Source organism: Camellia sinensis, chromosome 6 (genome assembly GCF_055761805.1).
Source record: "Camellia sinensis isolate YWXY chromosome 6, ASM5576180v1, whole genome shotgun sequence".
Classification (NCBI taxonomy): Eukaryota; Viridiplantae; Streptophyta; class Magnoliopsida; order Ericales; family Theaceae; genus Camellia; species Camellia sinensis.
In genome coordinates this window covers 49,540,143-49,556,406 of record NC_138966.1, presented here as the reverse complement: position 1 = coordinate 49,556,406, position 16,264 = coordinate 49,540,143, and positions in this window count along the sequence as shown.

Genomic DNA, 16,264 nt, shown 5'->3' with positions numbered 1-16,264 from the left:
ATGTAAACCCCGTATTTACGTATCTGCCACTGTGCAAGAGAATCCGTATATGTGTTCGAGTGTTCGAACCGTAATGCGCAAGAAATGGTATGTAAACCCCGTATTTACATATCTGCCACTGTGCAGGAGAATCCGTATAGGTGTTCGGTTGTTCGAACAGTAATGCGCATGAAATGGTATGTAAACCCCGTATTTACATATCTGCCACTGTGTAAGAGAATCCGTATAGGTGTTCGAGTGTTCGAACCGTAATGCGCAAGAAATGGTATGTAAACCCCGTATTTACATATCTGCCACTGTGCAAGAGAATCCGTATAGGTGTTCGAGTGTTCGAATCGTAATGCGCAAGATATGGTATGTAAATCCCGTATTTACATATCTGCCACTGTGCAGGAGAATCCGTGTAGGTGTTCGAGTGTTCGAACTGTAATGCGCACGAAATGGTATGTAAACCCCGTATTTACGTATCTGCCACTGTGCAAGAGAATCCGTATAGGTGTTCGAGTGTTCGAACCGTAATGCGCAAGATATGGTATGTAAATCCCGTATTTACATATCTGCCACTGTGCAGGAGAATCCGTGTAGGTGTTCGAGTGTTCGAACCGTAATGCGCATGAAATGGTATGTAAACCCCGTATTTACATATCTGCCACTGTGCAAGAGAATCCGTATAGGTGTTCGAGTGTTCGAACCGTAATGCGCAAGAAATGGTATCTAAACCCAGGATTTACATATCTGCCACTGTGCAAGAGAATCCGTATAGGTGTTCGAGTGTTCGAACCGTAATGCGCAAGAAATGGTATAGAAACCCCGTATTTACATATCTGCCACTGTGCAGGAGAATCCGTATAGGTGTTCGAGTGTTCGAACCGTAATGCGCTAGAAATGGTATGGAAACCCCGTATTTACGTATCTGCCACTGTGCAGGAGAATCCGTATAGGTGTTCGAGTGTTCGAACCGTAATGCGCAAGAAATGGTATGTAAACCCCGTATTTACATATCTGCCACTGTGCAAGAGATTCCGTATAGGTGTTCGAGTGTTCGAACCGTAATGCGCTAGAAATGGTATGTAAACCTCGTATTTACATATCTGCCACTGTGCAAGAGAATCCGTATAGGTGTTCGAGTGTTCGAACCGTAATGCGCAAGAAATGGTATGTAAACCCCGTATTTACATATCTGCCACTGTGCAAGAGAATCCGTATAGGTGTTCGAGTGTTCGAACCGTAATGCGCAAGATATGGTATGTAAATCCCGTATTTACATATCTGCCACTGTGCAGGAGAATCCGTGTAGGTGTTCGAGTGTTCGAACCGTAATGCGCATGAAATGGTATGTAAACCCCGTATTTACGTATCTGCCACTGTGCATGAGAATCCGTATAGGTGTTCGAGTGTTCGAACCGTAATGCGCAAGAAATGGTATGTAAACCCCGTATTTACATATCTGCCACTGTGCAGGAGAATCCGTATAGGTGTTCGGTTGTTCGAACCGTAATGCGCAAGAGATGGTAGTTAAACCCCGTATTTACATATCTGCCACTGTGCAAGAGAATCCGTATAGGTGTTCGAATGTTCGAACCGTAATGCGCAAGAAATGGTATGTAAACCCTGGATAAACATATCTGCCACTGTGCAAGAGAATCCGTATAGGTGTTCGAGTGTTCGAACCGTAATGCGCAAGATATGGTATGTAAATCCCGTATTTACATATCTGCCACTGTGCAGGAGAATCCGTGTAGGTGTTCGAGTGTTCGAACTGTAATGCGCATGAAATGGTATGTAAACCCCGTATTTACGTATCTGACACTGTGCAAGAGAATCCGTATAGGTGTTCGAGTGTTCGAACCGTAATGCGCAAGAAATGGTATGTAAACCCCGTATTTACATATCTGCCACTGTGCAAGAGATTCCGTATAGGTGTTCGAGTGTTCGAACAGTAATGCGCAAGAAATGGTATGGAAACACCGTATTTACATATCTGCCACTGTGCAGGAGAATCCGTATAGGTGTTCGAGTGTTCGAACCGTAATGCGCTAGAAATGGTATGTAAACCTCATATTTACATATCTGCCACTGTGCAAGAGAATCCGTATAGCTGTTCGAGTGTTCGAACCGTAATGCGCAAGAAATGGTATGTAAACCCCATATTTACATATCTGCCACTGTGCAAGAGAATCCGTACAGGTGTTCGAGTGTTCGAACCGTAATGCGCAAGATATGGTATGTAAATCCCGTATTTACATATCTGCCACTGTGCTGGAGAATCCGTGTAGGTGTTCGAGTGTTCGAACCGTAATGCGCATGAAATGGTATGTAAACCCCGTATTTACGTATCTGCCACTGTGCAAGAGAATCCGTATATGTGTTCGAGTGTTCGAACCGTAATGCGCAAGAAATGGTATGTAAACCCCGTATTTACATATCTGCCACTGTGCAGGAGAATCCGTATAGGTGTTCGGTTGTTCGAACAGTAATGCGCATGAAATGGTATGTAAACCCCGTATTTACATATCTGCCACTGTGTAAGAGAATCCGTATAGGTGTTCGAGTGTTCGAACCGTAATGCGCAAGAAATGGTATGTAAACCCCGTATTTACATATCTGCCACTGTGCAAGAGAATCCGTATAGGTGTTCGAGTGTTCGAACCGTAATGCGCAAGATATGGTATGTAAATCCCGTATTTACATATCTGCCACTGTGCAGGAGAATCCGTGTAGGTGTTCGAGTGTTCGAACTGTAATGCGCACGAAATGGTATGTAAACCCCGTATTTACGTATCTGCCACTGTGCAAGAGAATCCGTATAGGTGTTCGAGTGTTCGAACCGTAATGCGCAAGATATGGTATGTAAATCCCGTATTTACATATCTGCCACTGTGCAGGAGAATCCGTGTAGGTGTTCGAGTGTTCGAACCGTAATGCGCATGAAATGGTATGTAAACCCCGTATTTACATATCTGCCACTGTGCAAGAGAATCCGTATAGGTGTTCGAGTGTTCGAACCGTAATGCGCAAGAAATGGTATCTAAACCCAGGATTTACATATCTGCCACTGTGCAAGAGAATCCGTATAGGTGTTCGAGTGTTCGAACCGTAATGCGCAAGAAATGGTATAGAAACCCCGTATTTACATATCTCCCACTGTGCAGGAGAATCCGTATAGGTGTTCGAGTGTTCGAACCGTAATGCGCTAGAAATGGTATGGAAACCCCGTATTTACGTATCTGCCACTGTGCAGGAGAATCCGTATAGGTGTTCGAGTGTTCGAACCGTAATGCGCAAGAAATGGTATGTAAACCCCGTATTTACATATCTGCCACTGTGCAAGAGATTCCGTATAGGTGTTCGAGTGTTCGAACCGTAATGCGCTAGAAATGGTATGTAAACCTCGTATTTACATATCTGCCACTGTGCAAGAGAATCCGTATAGGTGTTCGAGTGTTCGAACCGTAATGCGCAAGAAATGGTATGTAAACCCCGTATTTACATATCTGCCACTGTGCAAGAGAATCCGTATAGGTGTTCGAGTGTTCGAACCGTAATGCGCAAGATATGGTATGTAAATCTCGTATTTACATATCTGCCACTGTGTAGGAGAATCCGTGTAGGTGTTCGAGTGTTCGAACCGTAATGCGCATGAAATGGTATGTAAACCCCGTATTTACGTATCTGCCACTGTGCATGAGAATCCGTATAGGTGTTCGAGTGTTCGAACCGAAATGCGCAAGAAATGGTATGTAAACCCCGTATTTACATATCTGCCACTGTGCAGGAGAATCCGTATAGGTGTTCGGTTGTTCGAACCGTAATGCGCAAGAGATGGTAGTTAAACCCCGTATTTACAGATCTGCCACTGTGCAAGAGAATCCGTATAGGTGTTCAAATGTTCGAACCGTAATGCGCAAGAAATGGTATGTAAACCCTGGATAAACATATCTGCCACTGTGCAAGAGAATCCGTATAGATGTTCGAGTGTTCGAACCGTAATGCGCAAGAAATGGTATGTAAACCCCGTATTTACATATCTGCCACTGTGCAAGAGATTCCGTATAGGTGTTCGAGTGTTCGAACAGTAATGCGCAAGAAATGGTATGGAAACACCGTATTTACATATCTGCCACTGTGCAGGAGAATCCGTATAGGTGTTCGAGTGTTCGAACCGTAATGCGCTAGAAATGGTATGTAAACCTCGTATTTACATATCTGCCACTGTGCAAGAGAATCCGTATAGGTGTTCGAGTGTTCGAACCGTAATGCGCAAGAAATGGTATGTAAACCCCATATTTACATATCTGCCACTGTGCAAGAGAATCCGTATAGGTGTTCGAGTGTTCGAATCGTAATGCGCAAGATATGGTATGTAAATCCCGTATTTACATATCTGCCACTGTGCAGGAGAATCCGTGTAGGTGTTCGAGTGTTCGAACCGTAATGCGCATGAAATGGTATGTAAACCCCGTATTTACGTATCTGCCACTGTGCAAGAGAATCCGTATTTGTGTTCGAGTGTTCGAACCGTAATGCGCAAGAAATGGTATGTAAACCCCGTATTTACATATCTGCCACTGTGCAGGAGAATCCGTATAGGTGTTCGGTTGTTCGAACAGTAATGCGCAAGAAATGGTATGTAAACCCCGTATTTACATATCTGCCACTGTGCAAGAGAATCCGTATAGGTGTTCGAGTGTTCGAACCGTAATGCGCAAGAAATGGTATGTAAACCCCGTATTTACATATCTGCCACTGTGCAAGAGAATCCGTATAGGTGTTCGAGTGTTCGAACCGTAATGCGCAAGATATGGTATGTAAATCCCGTATTTACATATCTGCCACTGTGCAGGAGAATCCGTGTAGGTGTTCGAGTGTTCGAACTGTAATGCGCATGAAATGGTATGTAAACCCCGTATTTACGTATCTGCCACTGTGCAAGAGAATCCGTATAGGTGTTCGAGTGTTCGAACCGTAATGCGCAAGATATGGTATGTAAATCCCGTATTTACATATCTGCCACTGTGCAGGAGAATCCGTGTAGGTGTTCGAGTGTTCGAACCGTAATGCGCATGAAATGGTATGTAAACCCCGTATTTACATATCTGCCACTGTGCAAGAGAATCCGTATAGGTGTTCGAGTGTTCGAACCGTAATGCGCAAGAAATGGTATCTAAACCCAGGATTTACATATCTGCCACTGTGCAAGAGAATCCGTATAGGTGTTCGAGTGTTCGAACCGTAATGCGCAAGAAATGGTATAGAAACCCCGTATTTACATATCTGCCACTGTGCAGGAGAATCCGTATAGGTGTTCGAGTGTTCGAACCGTAATGCGCTAGAAATGGTATGGAAACCCCGTATTTACGTATCTGCCACTGTGCAGGAGAATCCGTATAGGTGTTCTGTTGTTCGAACCGTAATGCGCAAGAGATGGTAGTTAAACCCCGTATTTACATATCTGCCACTGTGCAAGAGAATCCGTATAGGTGTTCGAGTGTTCGAACCGTAATGCGCAAGAAATGGTATGTAAACCCTGGATAAACATATCTGCCACTGTGCAAGAGAATCCGTATAGGTGTTCGAGTGTTCGAACCGTAATGCGCAAGATATGGTATGTAAATCCCGTATTTACATATCTGCCACTGTGCAGGAGAATCCGTGTAGGTGTTGGAGTGTTCGAACTGTAATGCGCATGAAATGGTATGTAAACCCCGTATTTACGTATCTGCCACTGTGCAAGAGAATCCGTATAGGTGTTCGAGTGTTCGAACCGTAATGCGCAAGAAATGGTATGTAAACCCCGTATTTACGTATCTGCCACTGTGCAGGAGAATCCGTATAGGTGTTCGAGTGTTCGAACAGTAATGCGCAAGAAATGGTATGGAAACACCGTATTTACATGTCTGCCACTGTGCAGGAGAATCCGTATAGGTGTTCGAGTGTTCGAACCGTAATGCGCTAGAAATGGTATGTAAACCTCGTATTTACATATCTGCCACTGTGCAAGAGAATCCGTATAGGTGTTCGAGTGTTCGAACCGTAATGCGCAAGAAATGGTATGTAAACCCCGTATTTACATATCTGCCACTGTGCAAGAGAATCCGTATAGGTGTTCGAGTGTTCGAACCGTAATGCGCAAGATATGGTATGTAAATCCCGTATTTACATATCTGCCACTGTGCAGGAGAATCCGTATAGGTGTTCGGTTGTTCGAACCGTAATGCGCAAGAGATGGTAGTTAAACCCCGTATTTACATATCTGCCACTGTGCAAGAGAATCCGTATAGGTGTTCGAGTGTTCGAACCGTAATGCGCAAGAAATGGTATGTAAACCCTGGATAAACATATCTGCCACTGTGCAAGAGAATCCGTATAGGTGTTCGATTGTTCGAACCGTAATGCGCAAAAATGGTATGTAAACCCCGTATTTACATATCTGCCACTGTGCAGGAGAATCCGTATAGGTGTTCGAGTGTTCGAACCGTAATGCGCGAGAAATGGTATGTAAACCCCGAATTCACATCTCTGCCACTGTGCAAGAGAATCCGTATAGGTGTTCGAGTGTTCGAACCGTAATGCGCAAGAAATGGTATAGAAACCCCGTATTTACATATCTGCCATTGTGCAGGAGAATCCGTATAGGTGTTCGAGTGTTCGAACCGTAATGCGCTAGAAATGGTATGGAAACCCCGTATTTACGTATCTGCCACTGTGCAGGAGAATCCGTATAGGTGTTCGAGTGTTCGAACCGTAATGCGCAAGAAATGGTACGTAAACCCCATATTTACATATCTGCCACAGTGCAAGAGATTCCGTATAGGTGTTCGAGTGTTCGAACCGTAATGCGCAAGAAATGGTATGGAAACCCCGTATTTAAATATCTGCCACTGTGCAGGAGAATCCGTATAGGTGTTCGAGTGTTCGAACCGTAATGCGCAAGAAATGGTATGTAAACCCCGTATTTACGTATCTGCCACTGTGCAGGAGAATCCGTATAGGTGTTCGAGTGTTCGAACAGTAATGCGCAAGAAATGGTATGGAAACACCGTATTTACATGTCTGCCACTGTGCAGGAGAATCCGTATAGGTGTTCGAGTGTTCGAACCGTAATGCGCAAGAAATGGTATGTAAACCCCGCATTTACATATCTGCCACTGTGCAAGAGAATCCGTATAGGTGTTCGAGTGTTCGAACCGTAATGCGCAAGATATGGTATGTAAATCCCGTATTTACATATCTGCCACTGTGCAGGAGAATCCGTGTAGGTGTTCGAGTGTTCGAACCGTAATGCGCATGAAATGGTATGTAAACCCCGTATTTACGTATCTGCCACTGTGCAAGAGAATCCGTATAGGTGTTCGAGTGTTCGAACCGTAATGCGCAAGAAATGGTATGTAAACCCCGTATTTACATATCTGCCACTGTGCAGGAGAATCCATATAGGTGTTCGGTTGTTCGAACAGTAATGCGCAAGAAATGGTATGTAAACCCCGTATTTACATATCTGCCACTGTGCAAGAGAATCCGTATAGGTGTTCGAGTGTTCGAACCGTAATGCGCAAGAAATGGTATGTAAACCCCGTATTTACATATCTGCCATTGTGCAAGAGAATCCGTATAGGTGTTCGAGTGTTCGAACCGTAATGCGCAAGATATGGTATGTAAATCCCGTATTTACATATCTGCCACTGTGTAGGAGAATCCGTGTAGGTGTTCGAGTGTTCGAACTGTAATGCGCATGAAATGGTATGTAAACCCCGTATTTACGTATCTGCCACTGTGCAAGAGAATCCGTATAGGTGTTCGAGTGTTTGAACCGTAATGCGCAAGAAATGGTATGTAAACCCCGTATTTACATATCAGCCACTGTGCAAGAGAATCCGTATAGGTGTTCGAGTGTTCGAACCGTAATGCGCAAGATATGGTATGTAAATCCCGTCTTTACATATTTGCCACTGTGCAGGAGAATCCGTGTAGGTGTTCGAGTGTTCGAACTGTAATGCGCATGAAATGGTATGTAAACCCCGTATTTACGTATCTGCCACTGTGCAAGAGAATCCGTATAGGTGTTCGAGTGTTCGAACCGTAATGCGCAAGATATGGTATGTAAATCCCGTATTTACATATCTGCCACTGTGCAGGAGAATCCGTGTAGGTGTTCGAGTGTTCGAACCGTAATGCGCATGAAATGGTATGTAAACCCCGTATTTACGTATCTGCCACTGTGCAAGAGAATCCGTATAGGTGTTCGAGTGTTCGAACCGTAATGCGCAAGAAATGGTATGTAAACCCCGTATTTACATATCTGCCACTGTGCAGGAGAATCCGTATAGGTGTTCGGTTGTTCGAACAGTAATGCGCAAGAAATGGTATGTAAACCCCGTATTTACATATCTGCCACTATGCAAGAGAACCCGTATAGGTGTTCGAGTGTTCGAACCGTAATGCGCAAGAAATGGTATGTAAACCCCGTATTTACATATCTGCCATTGTGCAAGAGAATCCGTATAGGTGTTCGAGTGTTCGAACCGTAATGCGCAAGATATGGTATGTAAATCCCGTATTTACATATCTGCCACTGTGTAGGAGAATCCGTGTAGGTGTTCGAGTGTTCGAACTGTAATGCGCATGAAATGGTATGTAAACCCCGTATTTACGTATCTGCCACTGTGCAAGAGAATCCGTATAGGTGTTCGAGTGTTTGAACCGTAATGCGCAAGAAATGGTATGTAAACCCCGTATTTACATATCAGCCACTGTGCAAGAGAATCCGTATAGGTGTTCGAGTGTTCGAACCGTAATGCGCAAGATATGGTATGTAAATCCCGTCTTTACATATCTGCCACTGTGCAGGAGAATCCGTGTAGGTGTTCGAGTGTTCGAACTGTAATGCGCATGAAATGGTATGTAAACCCCGTATTTACGTATCTGCCACTGTGCAAGAGAATCCGTATAGGTGTTCGAGTGTTCGAACCGTAATGCGCAAGATATGGTATGTAAATCCCGTATTTACATATCTGCCACTGTGCAGGAGAATCCGTGTAGGTGTTCGAGTGCTCGAACCGTAATGCGCATGAAATGGTATGTAAACCCCGTATTTACATATCTGCCACTGTGCAAGAGAATCCGTATAGGTGTTCGAGTGTTCGAACCGTAATGCGCAAGAAATGGTATCTAAACCCAGGATTTACATATCTGCCACTGTGCAAGAGAATCCGTATGGGTGTTCGATTGTTCGAACCGTAATGCGCAAGAAATGGTATGTAAACCCCGTATTTACATATCTGCCACTGTGCAGGAGAATCCGTATAGGTGTTCGAGTGTTCGAACCGTAATGCGCGAGAAATGGTATGTAAACCCCGTATTTATATCTCTGCCACTGTGCAAGAGAATCCGTATAGGTGTTCGAGTGTTCGAACAGTAATGCGCAAGAAATGGTATGGAAACACCGTATTTACATATCTGCCACTGTGCAGGAGAATCCGTATAGGTGTTCGAGTGTTCGAACCGTAATGCGCTAGAAATGGTATGTAAACCTCGTATTTACATATCTGCCACTGTGCAAGAGAATCCGTATAGGTGTTCGAGTGTTCGAACCGTAATGCGCAAGAAATGGTATGTAAACCCCGTATTTACATATCTGCCATTGTGCAAGAGAATCCGTATAGGTGTTCGAGTGTTCGAACCGTAATGCGCAAGATATGGTATGTAAATCCCGTATTTACATATCTGCCACTGTGTAGGAGAATCCGTGTAGGTGTTCGAGTGTTCGAACTGTAATGCGCATGAAATGGTATGTAAACCCCGTATTTACGTATCTGCCACTGTGCAAGAGAATCCGTATAGGTGTTCGAGTGTTTGAACCGTAATGCGCAAGAAATGGTATGTAAACCCCGTATTTACATATCAGCCACTGTGCAAGAGAATCCGTATAGGTGTTCGAGTGTTCGAACCGTAATGCGCAAGATATGGTATGTAAATCCCGTCTTCACATATCTGCCACTGTGCAGGAGAATCCGTGTAGGTGTTCGAGTGTTCGAACTGTAATGCGCATGAAATGGTATGTAAACCACGTATTTACGTATCTGCCACTGTGCAAGAGAATCCGTATAGGTGTTCGAGTGTTCGAACCGTAATGCGCAAGATATGGTATGTAAATCCCGTATTTACATATCTGCCACTGTGCAGGAGAATCCGTGTAGGTGTTCGAGTGTTCGAACCGTAATGCGCATGAAATGGTATGTAAACCCCGTATTTACGTATCTGCCACTGTGCAAGAGAATCCGTATAGGTGTTCGAGTGTTCGAACCGTAATGCGCAAGAAATGGTATGTAAACCCCGTATTTACATATCTGCCACTGTGCAGGAGAATCCGTATAGGTGTTCGGTTGTTCGAACAGTAATGCGCAAGAAATGGTATGTAAACCCCGTATTTACATATCTGCCACTGTGCAAGAGAATCCGTATAGGTGTTCGAGTGTTCGAACCGTAATGCGCAAGAAATGGTATGTAAACCCCGTATTTACATATCTGCCATTGTGCAAGAGAATCCGTATAGGTGTTCGAGTGTTCGAACCGTAATGCGCAAGATATGGTATGTAAATCCCGTATTTACATATCTGCCACTGTGTAGGAGAATCCGTGTAGGTGTTCGAGTGTTCGAACTGTAATGCGCATGAAATGGTATGTAAACCCCGTATTTACGTATCTGCCACTGTGCAAGAGAATCCGTATAGGTGTTCGAGTGTTTGAACCGTAATGCGCAAGAAATGGTATGTAAACCCCGTATTTACATATCAGCCACTGTGCAAGAGAATCCGTATAGGTGTTCGAGTGTTCGAACCGTAATGCGCAAGATATGGTATGTAAATCCCGTCTTTACATATCTGCCACTGTGCAGGAGAATCCGTGTAGGTGTTCGAGTGTTCGAACTGTAATGCGCATGAAATGGTATGTAAACCCCGTATTTACGTATCTGCCACTGTGCAAGAGAATCCGTATAGGTGTTCGAGTGTTCGAACCGTAATGCGCAAGATATGGTATGTAAATCCCGTATTTACATATCTGCCACTGTGCAGGAGAATCCGTGTAGGTGTTCGAGTGCTCGAACCGTAATGCGCATGAAATGGTATGTAAACCCCGTATTTACATATCTGCCACTGTGCAAGAGAATCCGTATAGGTGTTCGAGTGTTCGAACCGTAATGCGCAAGAAATGGTATCTAAACCCAGGATTTACATATCTGCCACTGTGCAAGAGAATCCGTATGGGTGTTCGATTGTTCGAACCGTAATGCGCAAGAAATGGTATGTAAACCCCGTATTTACATATCTGCCACTGTGCAGGAGAATCCGTATAGGTGTTCGAGTGTTCGAACCGTAATGCGCGAGAAATGGTATGTAAACCCCGTATTTATATCTCTGCCACTGTGCAAGAGAATCCGTATAGGTGTTCGAGTGTTCGAACAGTAATGCGCAAGAAATGGTATGGAAACACCGTATTTACATATCTGCCACTGTGCAGGAGAATCCGTATAGGTGTTCGAGTGTTCGAACCGTAATGCGCTAGAAATGGTATGTAAACCTCGTATTTACATATCTGCCACTGTGCAAGAGAATCCGTATAGGTGTTCGAGTGTTCGAACCGTAATGCGCAAGAAATGGTATGTAAACCCCGTATTTACATATCTGCCACTGTGCAAGAGAATCCGTATAGGTGTTCGAGTGTTCGAACCGTAATGCGCAAGATATGGTATGTAAATCCCGTATTTACATATCTGCCACTGTGCAGGAGAATCCGTGTAGGTGTTCGAGTGTTCGAACCGTAATGCGCATGAAATGGTATGTAAACCCCGTATTTACGTATCTGCCACTGTGCATGAGAATCCGTATAGGTGTTCGAGTGTTCGAACCGTAATGCGCAAGAAATGGTATGTAAACCCCGTATTTACATATCTGCCACTGTGCAGGAGAATCCGTATAGGTGTTCGGTTGTTCCAACAGTAATGCGCAAGAAATGATATGTAAACCCCGTACTTACATATCTGCCACTGTGCAAGAGAATCCGTATAGGTGTTCGAGTGTTCGAACCGTAATGCGCAAGATATGGTATGTAAATCCCGTATTTACATATCTGCCACTGTGCAGGAGAATCCGTGTAGGTGTTCGAGTGTTCGAACTGTAATGCGCATGAAATGGTATGTAAACCCCGTATTTACGTATCTGCCACTGTGCAAGAGAATCCGTATAGGTGTTCGAGTGTTCGAACCGTAATGCGCAAGATATGGTATGTAAATCCCGTATTTACATATCTGCCACTGTACAGGAGAATCCGTGTAGGTGTTCGAGTGTTCGAACCGTAATGCGCATGAAATGGTATGTAAACCCCGTATTTACATATCTGCCACTGTGCAAGAGAATCCGTATAGGTATTCGAGTGTTCGAACCGTAATGCGCGAGAAATGGTATGTAAACCCCGTATTTATATCTCTGCCACTGTGCAAGAGAATCCGTATAGGTGTTCGAGTGTTCGAACAGTAATGCGCAAGAGATGGTATTTAAACCCCGTATTTACATATCTGCCACTGTGCAAGAGAATTCGTATAGGTGTTCGAGTGTTCGAACCGTAATGCGCTAGAAATGGTATGTAAACCTCGTATTTACATATCTGCCACTGTGCAAGAGAATCCGTATAGGTGTTCGAGTGTTCGAACCGTAATGCGCAAGAAATGGTATGTAAACCCCGTATTTACATATCTGCCACTGTGCAAGAGAATCCGTATAGGTGTTCGAGTGTTCGAACCGTAATGCGCAAGATATGGTATGTAAATCCCGTATTTACATATCTGCCACTGTGCAGGAGAATCCGTGTAGGTGTTCGAGTGTTCGAACCGTAATGCGCATGAAATGGTATGTAAACCCCGTATTTACGTATCTGCCACTGTGCATGAGAATCCGTATAGGTGTTCGGTTGTTCGAACCGTAATGCGCAAGAAATGGTATGTAAACCCCGTATTTACATATCTGCCACTGTGCAGGAGAATCCGTATAGGTGTTCGGTTGTTCCAACAGTAATGCGCAAGAAATGATATGTAAACCCCGTACTTACATATCTGCCACTGTGCAAGAGAATCCGTATAGGTGTTCGAGTGTTCGAACCGTAATGCGCAAGATATGGTATGTAAATCCCGTATTTACATATCTGCCACTGTGCAGGAGAATCCGTGTAGGTGTTCGAGTGTTCGAACTGTAATGCGCATGAAATGGTATGTAAACCCCGTATTTACGTATCTGCCACTGTGCAAGAGAATCCGTATAGGTGTTCGAGTGTTCGAACCGTAATGCGCAAGATATGGTATGTAAATCCCGTATTTACATATCTGCCACTGTACAGGAGAATCCGTGTAGGTGTTCGAGTGTTCGAACCGTAATGCGCATGAAATGGTATGTAAACCCCGTATTTACATATCTGCCACTGTGCAAGAGAATCCGTATAGGTATTCGAGTGTTCGAACCGTAATGCGCAAGAAATGGTATGTAAACCCTGCATTTACATATCTGCCACTGTGCAAGAGAATCCGTATAGGTGTTCGGTTGTTCGAACCGTAATGCGCAAGAGATGGTATTTAAACCCCGTATTTACATATCTGCCACTGTGCAAGAGAATTCGTATAGGTGTTCGAGTGTTCGAACCGTAATGCGCAAGAAATGGTATGTAAACCCCGTATTTACATATCTGCCACTGTGCAAGAGAATCCGTATAGGTGTTCGAGTGTTCGAACCGTAATGCGCAAGATATGGTATGTAAATCCCGTATTTACATATCTGCCACTGTGCAGGAGAATCCGTGTAGGTGTTCGAGTGTTCGAACCGTAATGCGCATGAAATGGTATGTAAACCCCGTATTTACGTATCTGCCACTGTGCATGAGAATCCGTATAGGTGTTCGAGTGTTCGAACCGTAATGCGCAAGAAATGGTATGTAAACCCCGTATTTACATATCTGCCACTGTGCAGGAGAATCCGTATAGGTGTTCGGTTGTTCCAACAGTAATGCGCAAGAAATGGTATGTAAACCCCGTACTTACATATCTGCCACTGTGCAAGAGAATCCGTATAGGTGTTCGAGTGTTCGAACCGTAATGCGCAAGATATGGTATGTAAATCCCGTATTTACATATCTGCCACTGTGCAGGAGAATCCGTGTAGGTGTTCGAGTGTTCGAACTGTAATGCGCATGAAATGGTATGTAAACCCCGTATTTACGTATCTGCCACTGTGCAAGAGAATCCGTATAGGTGTTCGAGTGTTCGAACCGTAATTCGCAAGATATGGTATGTAAATCCCGTATTTACATATCTGCCACTGTGCAGGAGAATCCGTGTAGGTGTTCGAGTGTTCGAACCGTAATGCGCATGAAATGGTATGTAAACCCCGTATTTACATATCTGCCACTGTGCAAGAGAATCCGTATAGGTATTCGAGTGTTCGAACCGTAATGCGCAAGAAATGGTATGTAAACCCTGCATTTACATATCTGCCACTGTGCAAGAGAATCCGTATAGGTGTTCGGTTGTTCGAACCGTAATGCGCAAGAAATGGTATGTAAACCCCATATTTACATATCTGCCACTGTGCAAGAGATTCCGTATAGGTGTTCGAGTGTTCGAACCGTAATGCGCAAGAAATGCTATGGAAACCCCGTATTTAAATATGTGCCACTGTGCAGGAGAATCCGTATAGGTGTTCGGGTGTTCGAACCGTAATGCGCAAGAAATGGTATGTAAACCCCGTATTTACGTATCTGCCACTGTGCAAGAGATTCCGTATAGGTGTTTGAGTGTTCGAACAGTAATGCGCAAGAAATGGTATGGAAACACCGTATTTACATGTCTGCCACTGTGCAGGAGAATCCGTATAGGTGTTCGAGTGTTCGAACCGTAATGCGCTAGAAATGGTATGTAAACCTCGTATTTACATATCTGCCACTGTGCAAGAGAATCCGTATAGGTGTTCGAGTGTTCGAACCGTAATGCGCAAGAAATGGTATGTAAACCCCGTATTTACATATCTGCCACTGTGCAAGAGAATCCGTATAGGTGTTCGAGTGTTCGAACCGTAATGCGCAAGATATGGTATGTAAATCCCGTATTTACATATCTGCCACTGTGCAGGAGAATCCGTGTAGGTGTTCGAGTGCTCGAACCGTAATGCGCATGAAATGGTATGTAAACCCCGTATTTACATATCTGCCACTGTGCAAGAGAATCCGTATAGGTGTTCGAGTGTTCGAACCGTAATGCGCAAGAAATGGTATCTAAACCCAGGATTTACATATCTGCCACTGTGCAAGAGAATCCGTATGGGTGTTCGATTGTTCGAACCGTAATGCGCAAGAAATGGTATGTAAACCCCGTATTTACATATCTGCCACTGTGCAGGAGAATCCGTATAGGTGTTCGAGTGTTCGAACCGTAATGCGCGAGAAATGGTATGTAAACCCCGTATTTATATCTCTGCCACTGTGCAAGAGAATCCGTATAGGTGTTCGAGTGTTCGAACAGTAATGCGCAAGAAATGGTATGGAAACACCGTATTTACATATCTGCCACTGTGCAGGAGAATCCGTATAGGTGTTCGAGTGTTCGAACCGTAATGCGCTAGAAATGGTATGTAAACCTCGTATTTACATATCTGCCACTGTGCAGGAGAATCCGTATAGGTGTTCGAGTGTTCGAACCGTAATGCGCTAGAAATGGTATGTAAACCTCGTATTTACATATCTGCCACTGTGCAAGAGAATCCGTATAGGTGTTCGAGTGTTCGAACCGTAATGCGCAAGAAATGGTATGTAAACCCCGTATTTACATATCTGCCACTGTGCAAGAGAATCCGTATAGGTGTTCGAGTGTTCGAACCGTAATGCGCAAGATATGGTATGTAAATCCCGTATTTACATATCTGCCACTGTGCAGGAGAATCCGTGTAGGTGTTCGAGTGTTCGAACCGTAATGCGCATGAAATGGTATGTAAACCCCGTATTTACAGATCTGCCACTGTGCATGAGAATCCGTATAGGTGTTCGAGTGTTCGAACCGTAATGCGCAAGAAATGGTATGTAAACCCCGTATTTACATATCTGCCACTGTGCAAGAGAATCCGTATAGGTGTTCGAGTGTTCGAACCGTAATGCGCAAGATATGGTATGTAAATCCCGTATTTACATATCTGCCACTGTGCAGGAGAATCCGTGTAGGTGTTCGAGTGTTCGA